The sequence below is a fragment of the Otolemur garnettii genome, unplaced genomic scaffold, assembly GCF_000181295.1.
Source record: "Otolemur garnettii isolate 467f Iridium unplaced genomic scaffold, OtoGar3 scaffold00158, whole genome shotgun sequence".
NCBI lineage: Eukaryota > Metazoa > Chordata > Mammalia > Primates > Galagidae > Otolemur > Otolemur garnettii.
Window position 1 is genome coordinate 1784547 of NW_003852553.1, and position 14936 is coordinate 1799482.

Sequence of the window (14936 nt, forward strand, 5' to 3'; positions counted from 1 at the left end):
TCCCAGCTACTTGGGAGGCTGAGGCAAGAGAATCACTTCAGCCCAGGAGTTGGAGGTTGCTCTGAGCTGTGATGCCACAGCACTCTACCCAGGGCAGCAGCTTAAGGCTCTGTCTCAAAAAAAAAAAAATTATTTCAGTGTATTTAGGGGGTATAAGTATAGTTTTGTTACATGGATATATTTTATAGCAGTGAGATCTGGTCTTTTAGTGTGCCCCTTTAGCTAAATTGTATACATTTAGTATACATCGTATCAAGCAGGTAATTTTTTTAATACTTTACAGCCCTTCCCTCCCACCTTTGGAGTCTTCAATGTATATTGTTCCACTCTGTATGATGATGTGTAGCCATTGCTTAGCTCCCACTTACAAGTGAAAACATGCAGTATTTGATTTTCTGTTCCTGAGTTACATCACTTAGATAATAGCCTCCAAAAATATGAAATGTTTAATGAACTTGTGAGTCATCCTTGCACATGGCCATGCTAATCCTGTGTGTATCATTCCAATTTTAGTATGTGCACTGCTAAAGTGAGTATGATTTTACTTCTTTCCTTCTAATTTGAATGCCTCTTATTTTTCCTCTTGCCTAATTGCTCTGGCTAAGACTTTCAGTACTACATTGAATAAAAGTGACAAGTGTGGGCAAGTGTCTTGTTTCTGATCTTAGAGAATAATCTTTCAACTTTTTACCATTGAGTATGATGCTAACAGTGAGCTTATACAATATGGTTTTGATCATGTTCAGGTACATTTCTTCTATACTTAATATGTTGAGAATTTTTATTATGAAAGAATGTTGAATTTTGTCATATGCTTTTTTCTGCATCTATTGAGATGATCATATGATTTATATTCTATTTTTAAGTGTGTTGTATTCTATTCATAAATTTACATATGTTGAATTATGCTTGCATCTCAGGGCTAAATCCCACTTAATTAGGGTATGTGGTCCTTTTATTGTGTTGTTGAATTCAGATTGCTAATATTCTATTGAGGATGTTTGTGTTTATGTTCATCATGGTTATTGGCCCAGAATTTTTTTTCTGGTCATTTCTTTGCCTAACTTTGGCATTACGACAATGTTGGCCTCATAAAATAAGTTTAGAGGTTTTCCCTTCTCTTTTTGTTATTCTAGTCTTCTCTCTTTTTCTTTGTCTATCTGAGGAGTTGTCAATTTTGTTTGTGTATCCAAAAATAACATTTAGCTTTATTCTTTTTCTATTGTTTTTCTATTCTCTATTTCATCTATTTATGCTTCAATATTTATCATTTAGTTCTTTTTACTAACTTTGGGTTTAGTTTATTTTTCTCTTTCTCATTCCTGAAGATGAAAAATTAGGTTGTTGTCTGATATGTTTCTTTTTTCTAATAGGTACTTACTGCTATTAATACAAACTTCTCTCTTACTACTGTTTTTGCTGCATACTATAAATTTTGGTATGCTATATTTTCATTTTAATTTGTCTCATGATTTTCTCTAATTTCTTTTATGACTTCTTTTTTGACCTATTGGTTTTTGAGGAGTGTATTGTTTGATTTCCACATACTTATGGATTTTTCAGTTTTCCTCTTCCTATTGATTTCTAGTTTTATTTTATAGTGACCAGAAAAGATACTTTAAATCTTTATAAATTTATAAAGACTTGGTTTTTTTGGACATGTAATCTATCCTGGAGAATGTTCCATGTGCACATGAGAAGAATGTGTATTCTGCTGTTGTTGAGTGGAGTGTTCTGTGTGTTTCTTAAGCCCAGCTGGTTGATAGTGTTGTTCAAGCCTCCTATTTCCTTATTGATTTTCTGTCTGGTTGATCTAGTATTGAAAATGGACTGCTGAAATCTCCTAACATGTTGCATTACCATCATTTTTTCCTTTAATTCTTTCAATGTTTGCTTGAGATATTTGAGTGCTCTGCTGTTGGTACATACATATTTATAATTACTATATCTTCCTTGTGACTTCACCCTTTATCATTATATAATGTCCTTCTTTGTCTCTAATGAAAGTTTATGACTTAAATTCTATTTTACCTGATATAAGTATGGACACCCCTGCTCTCTTTAAGTCATCATTTGCATGAATTATCTTTTTTCATCCTTTTATTTTCAGCCTATATACATTATATGAAGTATCTAATGTTGTTCTCTTATAGACAGAAAATAGTTGGATTTTGTGGGGGGGGTAAAATTTGTTCAGCTATCATATGTCTTTTGATTAGAGAGTTTAATCCATTTACATTTAAAGTAATTACTGATAAGAAAGCACTTACATTGTTTTCTGTGTGTCTTGTGGTTATATTGTTCCTCTTTTGCTGCCTTTCTTCATATTTCTTTGAATTTTGTAGAGATATGATTTGATTCTTTTATCATTTTCTTTTGCTCATCTTCTATTGATATTTTTTTGGTTGCCATGGGGATTACATAAAACATCATACTTAACTTTTAGTTATATACAAAATCTCTACTCCTTTGCATCTCCCTTCCCTGACTTTGTTATCAATGTCATGAATTGCATCTTTACATATTTGCTAGCCATTAACATATTTTATTGTTGTAGTTATTTTCTTATGCTTTCATCTTTTCAATTCTATATCTGAATTAAATTATCTGTGCATCACAATTACAGTGTTATAAGATTCTTTATTTGTTTACATATTTATTTTACTAAAAGGCTTTATATTTTCATGTGCTTTCATGTTACTGTCTAGTGTCCTTTTGTTTCAACTTGATGGACTCCCTTTAGAAATTCCTAAGGCAGGACTAGTGATAATGAGCTCCTTCAGCTTTTGTTTATCTGGGAAAGTGTTTTTCTTCTTTACTTTTAAAGGATATATTGAATATAGCATTCTTGGTTGGAAGTTTCTTTTCCTTTAGCACTTTGAATATATTATCCCACTCCTTTCTAACCTATAGAGTGTCTCCTAAGAAACCCATTTATAACCTCATGAGTACTCCTTCATACATAAGGAATTGCTTTTCTCTTGAAGCTTCACAATTTTTTATTTGTCTTTGACTTTTGACAGCTTAATTATTACTTATCTTAATGTGAGTCTGTTTGGATTCATTTTATTGGAGTCTTTTAGACTTACTGAATTTTTTAAATTTGTACAATTTACCTCATATTTGGGGAACTTTTGGCTATAATTTATTAAGTTGAGTTCTATTCTTCTTTCAATTTTTCTTCTTTTTCTGAGACTCCCATAATGTGTCTATTGGTCCACTTGATGGTGTTCCATAAGTCTCTGGTTTTCTTACTTTTTATGTTCTTTTTTCCTTTTGTTCCTCTAATTTAATAACCAAATGACCAGAATTTATGTTTGGTTCTTTTTTATAGTTTTTACTGATGTTCTAATTTTGTTCATGCATCATTTTCCTGATTTCATTTTGTTGCCTGTGTTTTCTTGCAGTGCATTGAGCTTCTTTAAAAAGATTATTTTGAAATCTTTCTCAAGTCATTCATAGGTTTCTGTTTCTTTAGGGTTGGTGGCTATCAATTTATTCTGTTCCTGTGATTGAGTCATGTTTCCCCATTCTCCATGTGCCCTGTTATTTTTTGTTATGATTTATGTATTAGAAAAAAATGTATATCCTAGCCTTTATCAACTTGCTGCATACAGGGGAAGACTGTCACCAATCAGACTTGCTAGAGATTCTGTTGGCCTCTCAAACCTTTTATGGAAATTACTCTTCTCCAGTAGTGTATCTTTTTCTGTGTGTATAATTTCCCAATTAGAGAGGTTTGCTAATTTGTCAGGAGGTTGTAATCTCTTGTTTCCTTTCATGTATTTTTGTGACACTGTAAGTTCTCTGGTGCTGCAACAAGCTATTGATCTCTCTTTTGTTCTCTGCAGCCCCCAGCCCTCAGGTCAGACAAGACAGAAGCCAGTCTCTCGTGCAGCAACCTGAATATCTGGAACATTAGATATATATTTTATTATTTTCTTTTATTCCTGAGGGAGAAGCCATAAACTGGTGCTTTCCCCTAATCACATAAAGCTATACCAGCTTCTGTCTGTGGTAACACAAAATTTCTTGTGCTGTAACAAGTTGCTGAGATCTTTTGTGTTATCAGCAGCTACCAAGCATCCAAAGTTTTCCAGTTTCCTGTCAGCATTCTGAACCAAATGAGACCTAAATCATTCCCTAAACAGCCCCCGAGGGCTAGAATATTGGACATGTTTTCCATTCTTCTCTCTCCAGAAAGGGAAGGCACAAGTTGGATTTTTGTCCCAATGGTGTTGGGCTATGTTGGCTTTGGGGAAGGGCCCATATAAATTGAAATAAAATGGTTTTATTACTGTATCAATGCAATTATTCTTAGCTTTGAGCTTGCCAGGGGTACTGTGACCTCCTAACTTGTTTCTAGAGTTTTCATAAGGGGTTTTGGACCATATATTGTCATTAAGTCAGTATATCTGTAGGGGAATGATGTCTAAGGCTTCCTATTCTTCCATCTTGCTGACATCACTCTAAAAGTAGTCTAATCTTCCTTTTTAAAATTTAATTGTGCCATATAAAATCACAGGAGCAATATCTCACCATATTATAGTCCACAGAGATCAGGATAAGACATTTTTCTTAGGTTCATCTTAGAATTCTGTATGCCAGAATTCTAAAATTTAATGTCTTAACAATCATCTTATTTGCTCATCATTTTGTGGGTCAGTTGGGTCAGTTTTATAATCTGAACTGGACTGGCTGGAGCTGATGGTCCAGGATAGCCTCACTGACATGTCTGTGCCCCAGCTGAAATGCCTGGGATGGCTGGAAGGCTAAGGAACACTGTCTTTTATTCCCCAGAGGCTAGATCAGACTAATTCATATGCTGTCAAAAGAGTTCACAACAGCAAAAAAATGAAGCCCCAGTACATAGAACTTAAATTTATGTTTACTGATGTTCCATTGGCCAAAGTAAGTCACATGGTCAAGTCCAAATTCAAGGGGTGGAAGAATAGACTCCATCTTTTGATGGGAGGGGTTGTAAAGATTTTATGGTCATTTATTTGTGATCTACTGCAAACCCCTGACTAATGACATATTTATTATGAACAATATTTCACCCTGTGAAATCCTGGTCCAACCAAATTGTTGGGTAGTTCATTGGACTTCATTTTCAAAGGATTTGACTGATATTAATTATGATCCCATAAATTATACAAAAGCATAGTTTCTGACTTAAAATACCAGGCTAATCACTTTGCTGCTGCTTCTCCTTCTCCTTCTCCTTCTCCTTCTGCTTCTCCTTCTCCTCCTTCTTCTTCGCCAGGGTGGACTTAGACTCACAACTCATTGAAAATCACAAGTATCATTTGCATGTGTATGGATTTGTCATTTGATTTTATCACACTGGTATTTCTTACCATCTTCTTAACTTTAAAATGAACACTTGAAACCACAACAACCAAAAGAAGATAATATTAAAAAACTTCTTCTTATTATAGGAGACAAAATACTTTACTTTAGTGCACTACTGGTACAAAAAAACCCTTAAAGAAGTGACTACTAAAGAAGATGATGTAGAACTGTCTATGGCAAGGAAATTATAGAAGGCAGCAAAAACTCTTGGAGCAAAGTGTTAATCCACTCTCAGTTGATAAGAATGGGCTTGTGGGAAGGTCTATTGATGCCAAAACCTATCCTAGAGGCACCAATAACCTGTAAACAAGACCAGCTGACTCACTTATATCCTAAACTGTGCTGAGTTTGTGAATAACTTAGGTCCTTCTGTTGAAGATGCAACTGTTCAGTGAATAAAGCATCATGAGACTATAGGATAGCATTTATATAAATATATAATAATAATGGCCAATATTTGTTAAATAATTGCTATTTGCTAGGCACTTATCCAAGTGCTTTGCCAAAATAAACTCATTTAATCTCTATAATACCAGAATGAGATGAGGTACTTCTATTATCAGTTGAGGAGGCTGAGGCACAGAGAAGTTAAGTAATTTGCCCAAATTTACACAGCTATAATATAGCCAAGTAGGCATTTGAACCCAGATAGTTTAACTTGAGAGCCTGTTCTTTCATCTATTATGCTATTAGATGTGCGTGTGTGTGTGTGTGTGTGTATCTCTAGATCTGGAAAGGTATACATACAAAGTCAGGTGTCATTATTTCTAAATAATGAGATTACATGTGACTTTTATCTTTGGTTCTTTATGTAGCTGCATTTTCTATTTTTTCCATAACATGTAGTTCTACTTGTAAAATCATATTAAAGCCTTGTAATGATCATGTAATATAATGAACTGCCTCTTCCCATAATTTGCTTCCTCTCAAAAAAAAAAAAAGTTCTTCAAGATCTCAGGCACTGGAGTGATCTCATTAATAACTCACACTCCTTCCTCCCCTCTGCTCTGCCAAACTCTTTCTGTTGGATTTTGCCCCCATGTTCTTAGACACGTAGTTGAAAGATGCTTGCCACAATTCCAAGCATCATATCCTCTTTTTTTTCTTTTTTTTTTATTAAATCATCACTGTGTACATTAATGCAGTAATGGGGTACAATGTGCTGGTTTTATATACAATTTGAAATATTTTCATCAAACTGGTTAACATAGCCTTCATGGCATTTTCTTAGTTATTGTGCTAAGTTGTTTATATTCTACATTTAGTAAGTTTCACACGTACCCAATTGCTAAGTCATGGAAGAAGCCCAAGTGCCCATCAACCCACGAAGGGATCAATAAATTGTGGTATATGTACACCATCACATCCTCTTTAATGAAAAGGAAGCAGGACCAGGCACAGTGGCTCATGCCTATAATCCTAACACTGTGGGAGGCAAAGATTGGTGGATTGCTTGAGCTTACAAGTTTAAGGCCAGCCTGAGCTAGAGTGAGACCCTGTCTCTAAAAAATAACCAGGCATTGTGGTGGGCACCAGTAGTCTGCGTTACTTGGGAGACTAAGGCAAGAGGATCTCTTGATCCCAAGGATTTTGAGATTGCTGTGAGTTCTGATGACTTGGTAGTCTACCCAGAGTGACAAAGTGAGATTTTGTCTCAGAAAGAAAAGAAAAGAAAAGAAAGCAATATTGGTGACCACACAAACAGACAAAAAGGCTTTTACATTCGGTGATTCTCCTTTTATCAGAATAGCCCTCTGAAAGACTTTGCTTTCATATTATTGATCCAAACTGGGTCACATGGCCATTCCTAGCTGGAAAATTGAATAAATGGTTTCCAGTTCCTATAATGGAGGGCAGTAAAAGAGAAGGTGCCTGGGAATGACTGCTGGGCTAGCCAGCTATAGGGGATCTGTCACATTTCAAGACTAGGGTAGGGTTACACCTGTGGCTCAAGGAGTAGGGCGCCAGCGCCATATACCAGGGATGGTGGGTTCAAACCTGGCCCAGGCCAAAAACTGCAAAAAAAAAAAAAAAAAAAAGACTAGTGTAAAATATATTCCTTTTTCTAAAGAGACTCAACAAAGAGCTCATAAGGAGATAAGAACCAATAACACTCATCAGGGATTCAAGAGATCTAGGCTCCAGCCCTATCTATTACACTCATTTTCTTTGAGACTAAATAAATAACTTACCCTCCTTGATTCTCAGTTTACTTGGCTATAAAATGAGGGTACTATACTATGTGATCACTAAAGTCGCTTACATCTTAACATCTGATAATACTAGAAATCAATAGATTAATAGATCTTGCAAATATTTATATTGTAGATCAAGTCTACAGTAAATTCCACTTGCAGAAGAGCCTCCAATCACCTACATGGAAGGAAGAGGAAACAAGGCACATACATATTCAAAAAAAGGGCTGGATGTATGGACACAAACCTCTGTTCCCACAGAAATAGAAACAGGTCGACTATTTGAATCACAAATGTTTGTAAGTTTCACAGAAGTGTCAATGGTGAGTTCCAAAACTGATGAAAATGACAAACGTGCTGAAGAACAACAGACCTATTATTAAGTGCTGATCAGTTAATCTCTTTGGAAACTACCATTCCCTTTGGAAATACCCTTCATGACATGATGCTTCTCTCTTATTGAGCATCATATCTCTCTCTCTCTCTCATGTTTTCATGGATGAAGTCACTTGCCTTTTGTATGAAATATTGGATTTGGGTTACTTTACTTTTATCCTCTCTCTTTCTCATCTACCTTACTGTGCAAGCTAGAAAGCTAAAACTACAATTTCCCTACATTTCATAGAAACTTGGCTTCCAGATGTGAATTTTAGGTTCTGCTAACTATATGTATTCATGTGAGTTCTGGAAAGTAGAAGTGAGGCAGAAGTTGTAGTCCTGCCTTTTGGATATATTTTTGCTGACAAAGACATTTATAAACATGTGAGATTCCCATGTTCATTCTTCTTGCCTCTAGGAGTTGAGAGATGCTGGTGGGAAGGAGTTCAGAGATAGTGGCCACTTCTTGATTCTGGTTTCTGGATGCCTGTATCACAGCTACAGTGTTCTGTTCTTGAGCTCAGTTATTCTAGTGGTGAGCTCAGAGGTAGTGCTCTTCTGGTGGGTCAGTCCTATATTGTTCCATGAAGCATTCATGGGGGTACAGCTTAGAAACCACTTCTTCAGACCTTTCAATTATACCATAAGATACCAATTCTCTGTATTTAATTCCTTCTTTTGCACAATACAAGGGTTTTTGTTTCTTGCAATGAATCTTAATAATCATTTCTTGATAAAGCACACATGCTTATGCCAAAATAAATAAGAGCATCTTTAGATATCAAAATAACACAGGCATTTCCCTACTCTATTTTTCAATATCAGAGCCATATCCCCCCCCCCACCTTTTACCCCACCATTCTTGCTACATCTTTAGCGGAGAAGACCTGGAGGCATAATGGAAGGACCACACAGAGAGATGAACAGGAATCATCCCTGTGTGGATAATTGCTTCTCAGCCTCCAGAAAGGAGGGCTCTAACATGAAAGTTTTCATGACAAAGGGTTTTGAGTTAGAATTTGTTGCCACATTAGGAAAGTAACATTCTCATATCCTTGCTTTGTTAACTTCTTTTCCTTGCTTTTTAACTGACTGCTTAGGTAAAGTCTCACTGGAACTCAGTTCAAGAGATGGGGTGGGTATGGGCCAGTACTGTAGTTTAGAAATGCTAAGTGACTCCTGAATTCTAGTGTGAAAACCCGGGTGCTCACGTTCTACTTCCACCTGTGAATTTTCTTTTTTGTTTACCTGGCTACAAATTTTAGTGAACAAGTAAAACTCAGCATATGCGTCTAAAAGGGAGATCCCATAAAGGTGAGTGGTGTGTTTCTATGTGCCAGGAAAGCATACATAGCTAAAAGACCCACAAAAGGTATAGGTGGGTCAGGAAGCCTGGCGATGAGTGACAAAAGTCCTTGCTGTGGAGACACATCAAGGGTGAGATACTTTATAAGAAGTCCTCTTGATATTTGAAACCTAAATGCCTTTAAGTAAGTTTTTTAATCAGACCTCTTTCTTCAAACATATTTCAACTTATGATAGTTTCATGAAGAGTATTTGGTGAATTAATAAAGGACTGAAATATCTTTTTGGACTGAAGCTATAAAAGCTCACCAAAGTTGTTCTTGTCTATTTTTTTTTCCAAATCTGTAGAGAAAGAAAAAATTATATGGACTATATTTGGGGTTCTAGAAATAGTTATCAAGGATTTTATTTTAAGTAGAGCTTGATAGTGGGAGGAAATGGACATATAGTACTTATATACTGTTGGTGAAAGTGTAAATTGGCATGAGATTTCTGGAGGGCAATCTGGCAATATGTCTCAAAAATTTTAAATGGGCACTTCTTCATCCAGAAATTCAGCTTGTAGAAATTTATCCTGAGGAAAGAACCAGGCAACTGCAAGAAGACATATGTCCAAGGATGTTCACTGAAAGACTCTGTATAAAATGTAAAAAGTGGAAATAGCCAAAAGGTTTGTTGGTGGAAGAATAGTTTAGTAAAATGTGATGGAGGCTTTCCAATGGAATATCATGCTGAGTCAGGGGTATTTATATGTTTTAACATAGAAAGATAACTACAATAAACTGAATATCAACAAAAGCTAGTTACAGAGTATTTTTTGTATATTCTGTACATTTTCAATGATTGTATATTCTGCTACCATTTATACTTGATTCATGACAGATGCTTAATAATATTTAGTGAATTAATTCATGTAAATTTATCTTTATATATTTGCATGTGCATTATGCATTCTGAAGGCTTATATGCCTATCCATTAAAAGTGGTTATTTTTATCATCATTGGATGTGATTGAAGCCTGAGGCCATAGTGGAATTTTTTAAAAACAACTTTTGCTTTATGACTTTTTATTTTTCTGCATTATCTTAATTTCAAAATAAGCATGTGTTTTTTATAACTTTTAAATTATATTTCTACTTTGAAATAATATATAATTCTCAAATTCTATAACAGGTGAAGGTACCTAGAGCACACTATTATAAAACTCTTACAAACCCAGTGGAAAAAGGAAAACAACTCAACAGAAGAATGGAAAAACGGTATGAACAGGCTATCCACAGAATAGAAAAACCAAAAGGTCAGGAAACGAATGTTAAGATGACAAGGTGAAATAATGAAGTACCACTGCTTAGCCACCAGATTGCCAAAAGTTTGGCAGTATCACAGATTTTAAGAATGTAGATAAACAGGGATTCTTATTTACCACTGGTGGAACTATGAATTAGTACTCTTTGGACAGCACCTGGTAAAATGGAAACTGTGGAGGGAATGTCACTCCTCTGCAGAAAAAGACATGCACCCTTAGGAAATGAGGCTGTTTTAATTTGTTGTGCTGTAAAAGTGTTGCTATAATTTATGAAAAAGTGGTCCTCTTAGAAGCCAATTGGGGAGCAAGGGAACTAGGATTATGGAGGGGGACAAGAAGTCAAGCAAGGGTTGATTTTAAGGCAAGCCCAACAGCCTCAGCTGACCCAGAAAGGGAGCTCTGGGTTCTCCTTCTTTTTCAGCCACTGGCTAAGAACCCACTTGGAGGATGTAAACACCCAGGCACTTCTCAATCTTTGTGACTGTAGACAAAGGCGCTCCAAGAAACCATGGGAAATCTCTAGAGTCTTCATTGTGGGCCATTAGAAACAAACGTTTACAGTAGCTGGAAAGAGGAACATAAATGGTTAAAAGAAAACTCCTGAGTCTGGAGGGAGTACTGACAGCACATAGTATTGGTGCAAAATATACCCTGAAATGATATTTAATAATTTCATGATTTTCATTAAGAGGTAGAAGAGGGAACAAGAACTTATCTGTAATTATTTTTTAATGAATCCAGTGTAATAAATACAAATAATAGCCAGTTCTGGAGAGTGAAAACATGGATGAAACCAGGATCACTGTGAGCACCAAACATGCCCAAGCATAACTGGTGAAGAGGGCAGGGAGAATCCCAATACTTGGTTTGCAATAGGAACCAGGGAACATCCTACATGTGGACTCCACATGGGCCATGAATCTTTAGTGTTAGCATAGAATAGAAGGTGCTCAACAAAACGATAGTGAAGAATGCAGCTTTGGAATCCTTTCAAAGATTGTTCTGCAAACTATAAAGAGGCCTCTTCCTGTCCACACATACTTTGCTGCAGACCACACTTCAGCTTTGGCACTTTGAGGATAGTATATATTGATGTCAACATCCAGCAAAAATTTTAGAGTTTGGGAGTAACAAACATGTTCATACACACCTGGGGGACACCCTCTGTGCACTCCCAGAAATAACTGGGGCAGTGGAAGCAGATTAGGACAGTACTTTGTGGCTGAGATACCACCCAAGCCAGAATAAGTTAAAAGTGAATTCTTTCGGGGGATGATGGAAAATGCTCTAGAATTAGATCCTAGTGATGGTTGCACAAGTCTGTATGTATGCTAAAACCAATAGAATTGCTCACTCAATAAAGGTCAATTTTATGCTATGTAATTTATAAATCAATATATGAAAGATATATCTGCACTCCCATGTTCACTGCAGCATATTCACAATAGCCAAGATATGGAATCATTCTAAGTGTCCATGAGCAGATGAATGGATAAAGAAAAATATTGCATATATACACAACAGAATATTATTCAGCCATTAAAAACCTGTTAAAAAAGAATTCATCTGGGTTCCATGGCTCACTCCTATAATCCTAGCACTCTGGGAGGCCAAGGTGGGAGGATTATTTGAACTAAGGAGTTTGAGACCAGTCTGAGCAAAAGTGAGCCCTGTCTTTACTAAAAATAGACAAAAATTGACCAGGCATGATGGCATACCTGTAGTCTGAACTACTTGGGAGACTGAGGCAGAAGAATTGTTTCAGCCCAGGAGTTTGAGGTTGCTGTGAGCTAAGCTGACTCCACAGCACTCTAGCCTGGGCAAGAAAGCAAGCAAACAAAAAATTCCCAAGAATAAAGACAAATAGCCAACAAGCACATGAAATAAGTGCTCATCATCCCTAATCATCAGAGAAATGCAAATCAAAACCACTTTGAGATAAGACCTAACCCCACTGAGAATAGTCCATATCACAAGGTCCTGAAACTGCAGATGCTGGCAGGAGTGCAGAGAGAGGGATTCACTTATGCACTGTTGGTGGGGTTGCAAACTAGTATAGTATTTTTGGAAAGACGTATGGAGAATCCTCAAAGAACTCAAAGTAGACCTCCCATTGGATCCTGCAATCGCATCACTAGGTATCTACCCATGAAAAAAAATAATCATTGTACTGTAAGGACATTTTCACTCAAATGTTTATAGCAGCTCAATTCACAATTGCAAAGATGTAGAAACAATCCAAGTGCCCATCAACCCAGAAATGGATTAGCAAACAGTGGTATATGTATACCATGGAATATTATTCAGCCATAAAATATATGGAGACTTTGAATCTTTCATATTTACCTAGATGGATCTGAAGAACATTCTCCTAAGTAAAGTACCTCAAGACTGGAAAAGCAAACATGCCATGTACTCAGTTCTCATCTGAAACCAGTAGCTCAATAACTACAAGCCCACATGAGAGAAAAACACAATTAAATTCAATAAGGGGAGAGGAGGAGAGGGTGGGTGGTGGGAGCTCAGTAAATTCCTGCCTATCGGGTACCTTGTAGGGGTATATGGCACACATCCTGAGTGAAGGACACAACTACGACTCGGACTTTGGACTTGGCCTTACAAACACAAATAATGTAACCTAATCATATGTGCCCTCATATTAATCAAAAATTAAAGAAATAAATACACACATAAATAAATAAAATTCTATCATTTACAGTACCATGAATAACCTTAGAGGACATTATGTTAAGTAAAATAAGTCACATGCAGAAAGACAAATACTGCATGGTCTAACTCATATATGAGAGCTAAAGGCAATCTCATAGAAGTACAGAGTAGAGTAGTAGTGACCAGAATATGGGAAAAGGAGGAGAGGGGTTAGGGAGAGGTTGGTCAACAGATGCAAACATACAGCTAAATAGCTAAATAAGAAGGATAATTCCTAGTGTTCTGTAACACTGTAGGTGACTATGGTTAACAACAATGCATTTTATAGTTTCAAACAGTTTCAACAGGATTTTGAATGTTTCCAATACAGACAAATGACAAATGTTTGAGGTGATGGATTATGCTACTTACCCTGGATTGATCATTACACATTGTATACACATATCCAAACATCACACTGTACCCTCATCAATATGTATAATAATTATAGGTCAATAAGTAAATAAATACAAGAAATAAAAAATTGAGTCATTTGCTCTTAAGACCTTAGTAAGTAGCAGAACTAGGACCTAGGGAGAACCCGAGGCTTCTAAGAACCATCTGTGCTTTGGTCCCGCAAGACGCTAGGACTTCCAAAGGAATAACTCAAAATATCTCTTAATACAATGTTACTACAATTGGCGTGCCACATAGGTTACAGATATGCTGAGACAGTACTGATCCTCACAGCCCTTGGGGCAGCTGCCTAGGGCCCAGGGTGCAAAATATCTTCTCTCAATTGCCTCTGGCCAAGAGCATCTTCCTCCATTTGCCCCCGTGTAGCAAACACATATTATACATTTCCTTGGGTTCCATGATGTGTAAAGGGCTAGAGGGCACTGCCCTGTAGAAACACCTTATCTGTTAACTTTTCCTCTATTTCTTAATGAGAATCTGGGCCTTGCAGAGGTGAGAATGGCAGCTTTGGGGGCATTATTAAACCAAAGGAAGTGGGGTTGGGTAGCTGGAAGAGGGTGCCCTGGGTAACTGTGAGGGCAGCCAGAATCAACTGTGGGAATTGACTTGGATGTTGTCTTTACCTCTGCAGAGAATTATGTTTATTCACCTGGAAAGCAGAAATTGTTGCTAACTGGAGCAGAAAAGTAATTTCCATTTGGATGTGGCAAATGAAGACCAGAGCATCAAGAAGAGGAACCCTCACATAAAGGAGATGGAGTCACCTGTGCTTCCATTTTCAAAGATAGAAACCACAGTCCAGAAGTAACTCTAGGGACCCAGGAAGCCACCACCTGTGAGGACTGGCAGGGGGTAGTGAAAATTCAGACTATCTGAGGCCTACCTTCAGCGAGATTTTAAAAACCCCTTACTAGGCTTTTCTTACTTCTACATATGACCTACCTACCTTTGGGGAAGGTTAGAAAAATGCCCCCCTCCTAGACTCTCAAGATTGTTATATAGTTGGATAATATGTCTCGGGATTTATTATAACTTGCCGCCAAGAGTCCTTTCTGGTATCTTAATTTGGGTTGTCTAGAAACTGACCCTGAGACAATGAATTGAGTGCAAGTAATTTATTTTGGTGGTGCAGGGAACCCAGGAAGGGGTGCAAAGAAATGAGCCAGGGAAGAGAAGGAATGAAGTAAATAATGAATGTTATCAAGCAGGTCTCTACTTTGGGCAAAAGGAACTAATCCCATTGGACATGTCTGGAGAACGGGGAAGCACAC

The 14936-nt window shown here is 36.8% G+C and overlaps 1 non-coding gene across 1 annotated transcript; it reads right to left on the reverse strand.

The window, feature by feature from the left end:
- Window positions 1–431: 431 nt before the first annotated feature.
- LOC111728447 lies at window positions 432–533 on the reverse strand. The gene has a single exon (XR_002775737.1). It is a non-coding gene; the product is annotated as a U6 spliceosomal RNA (small nuclear RNA).
- Window positions 534–14936: the final 14403 nt, after the last annotated feature.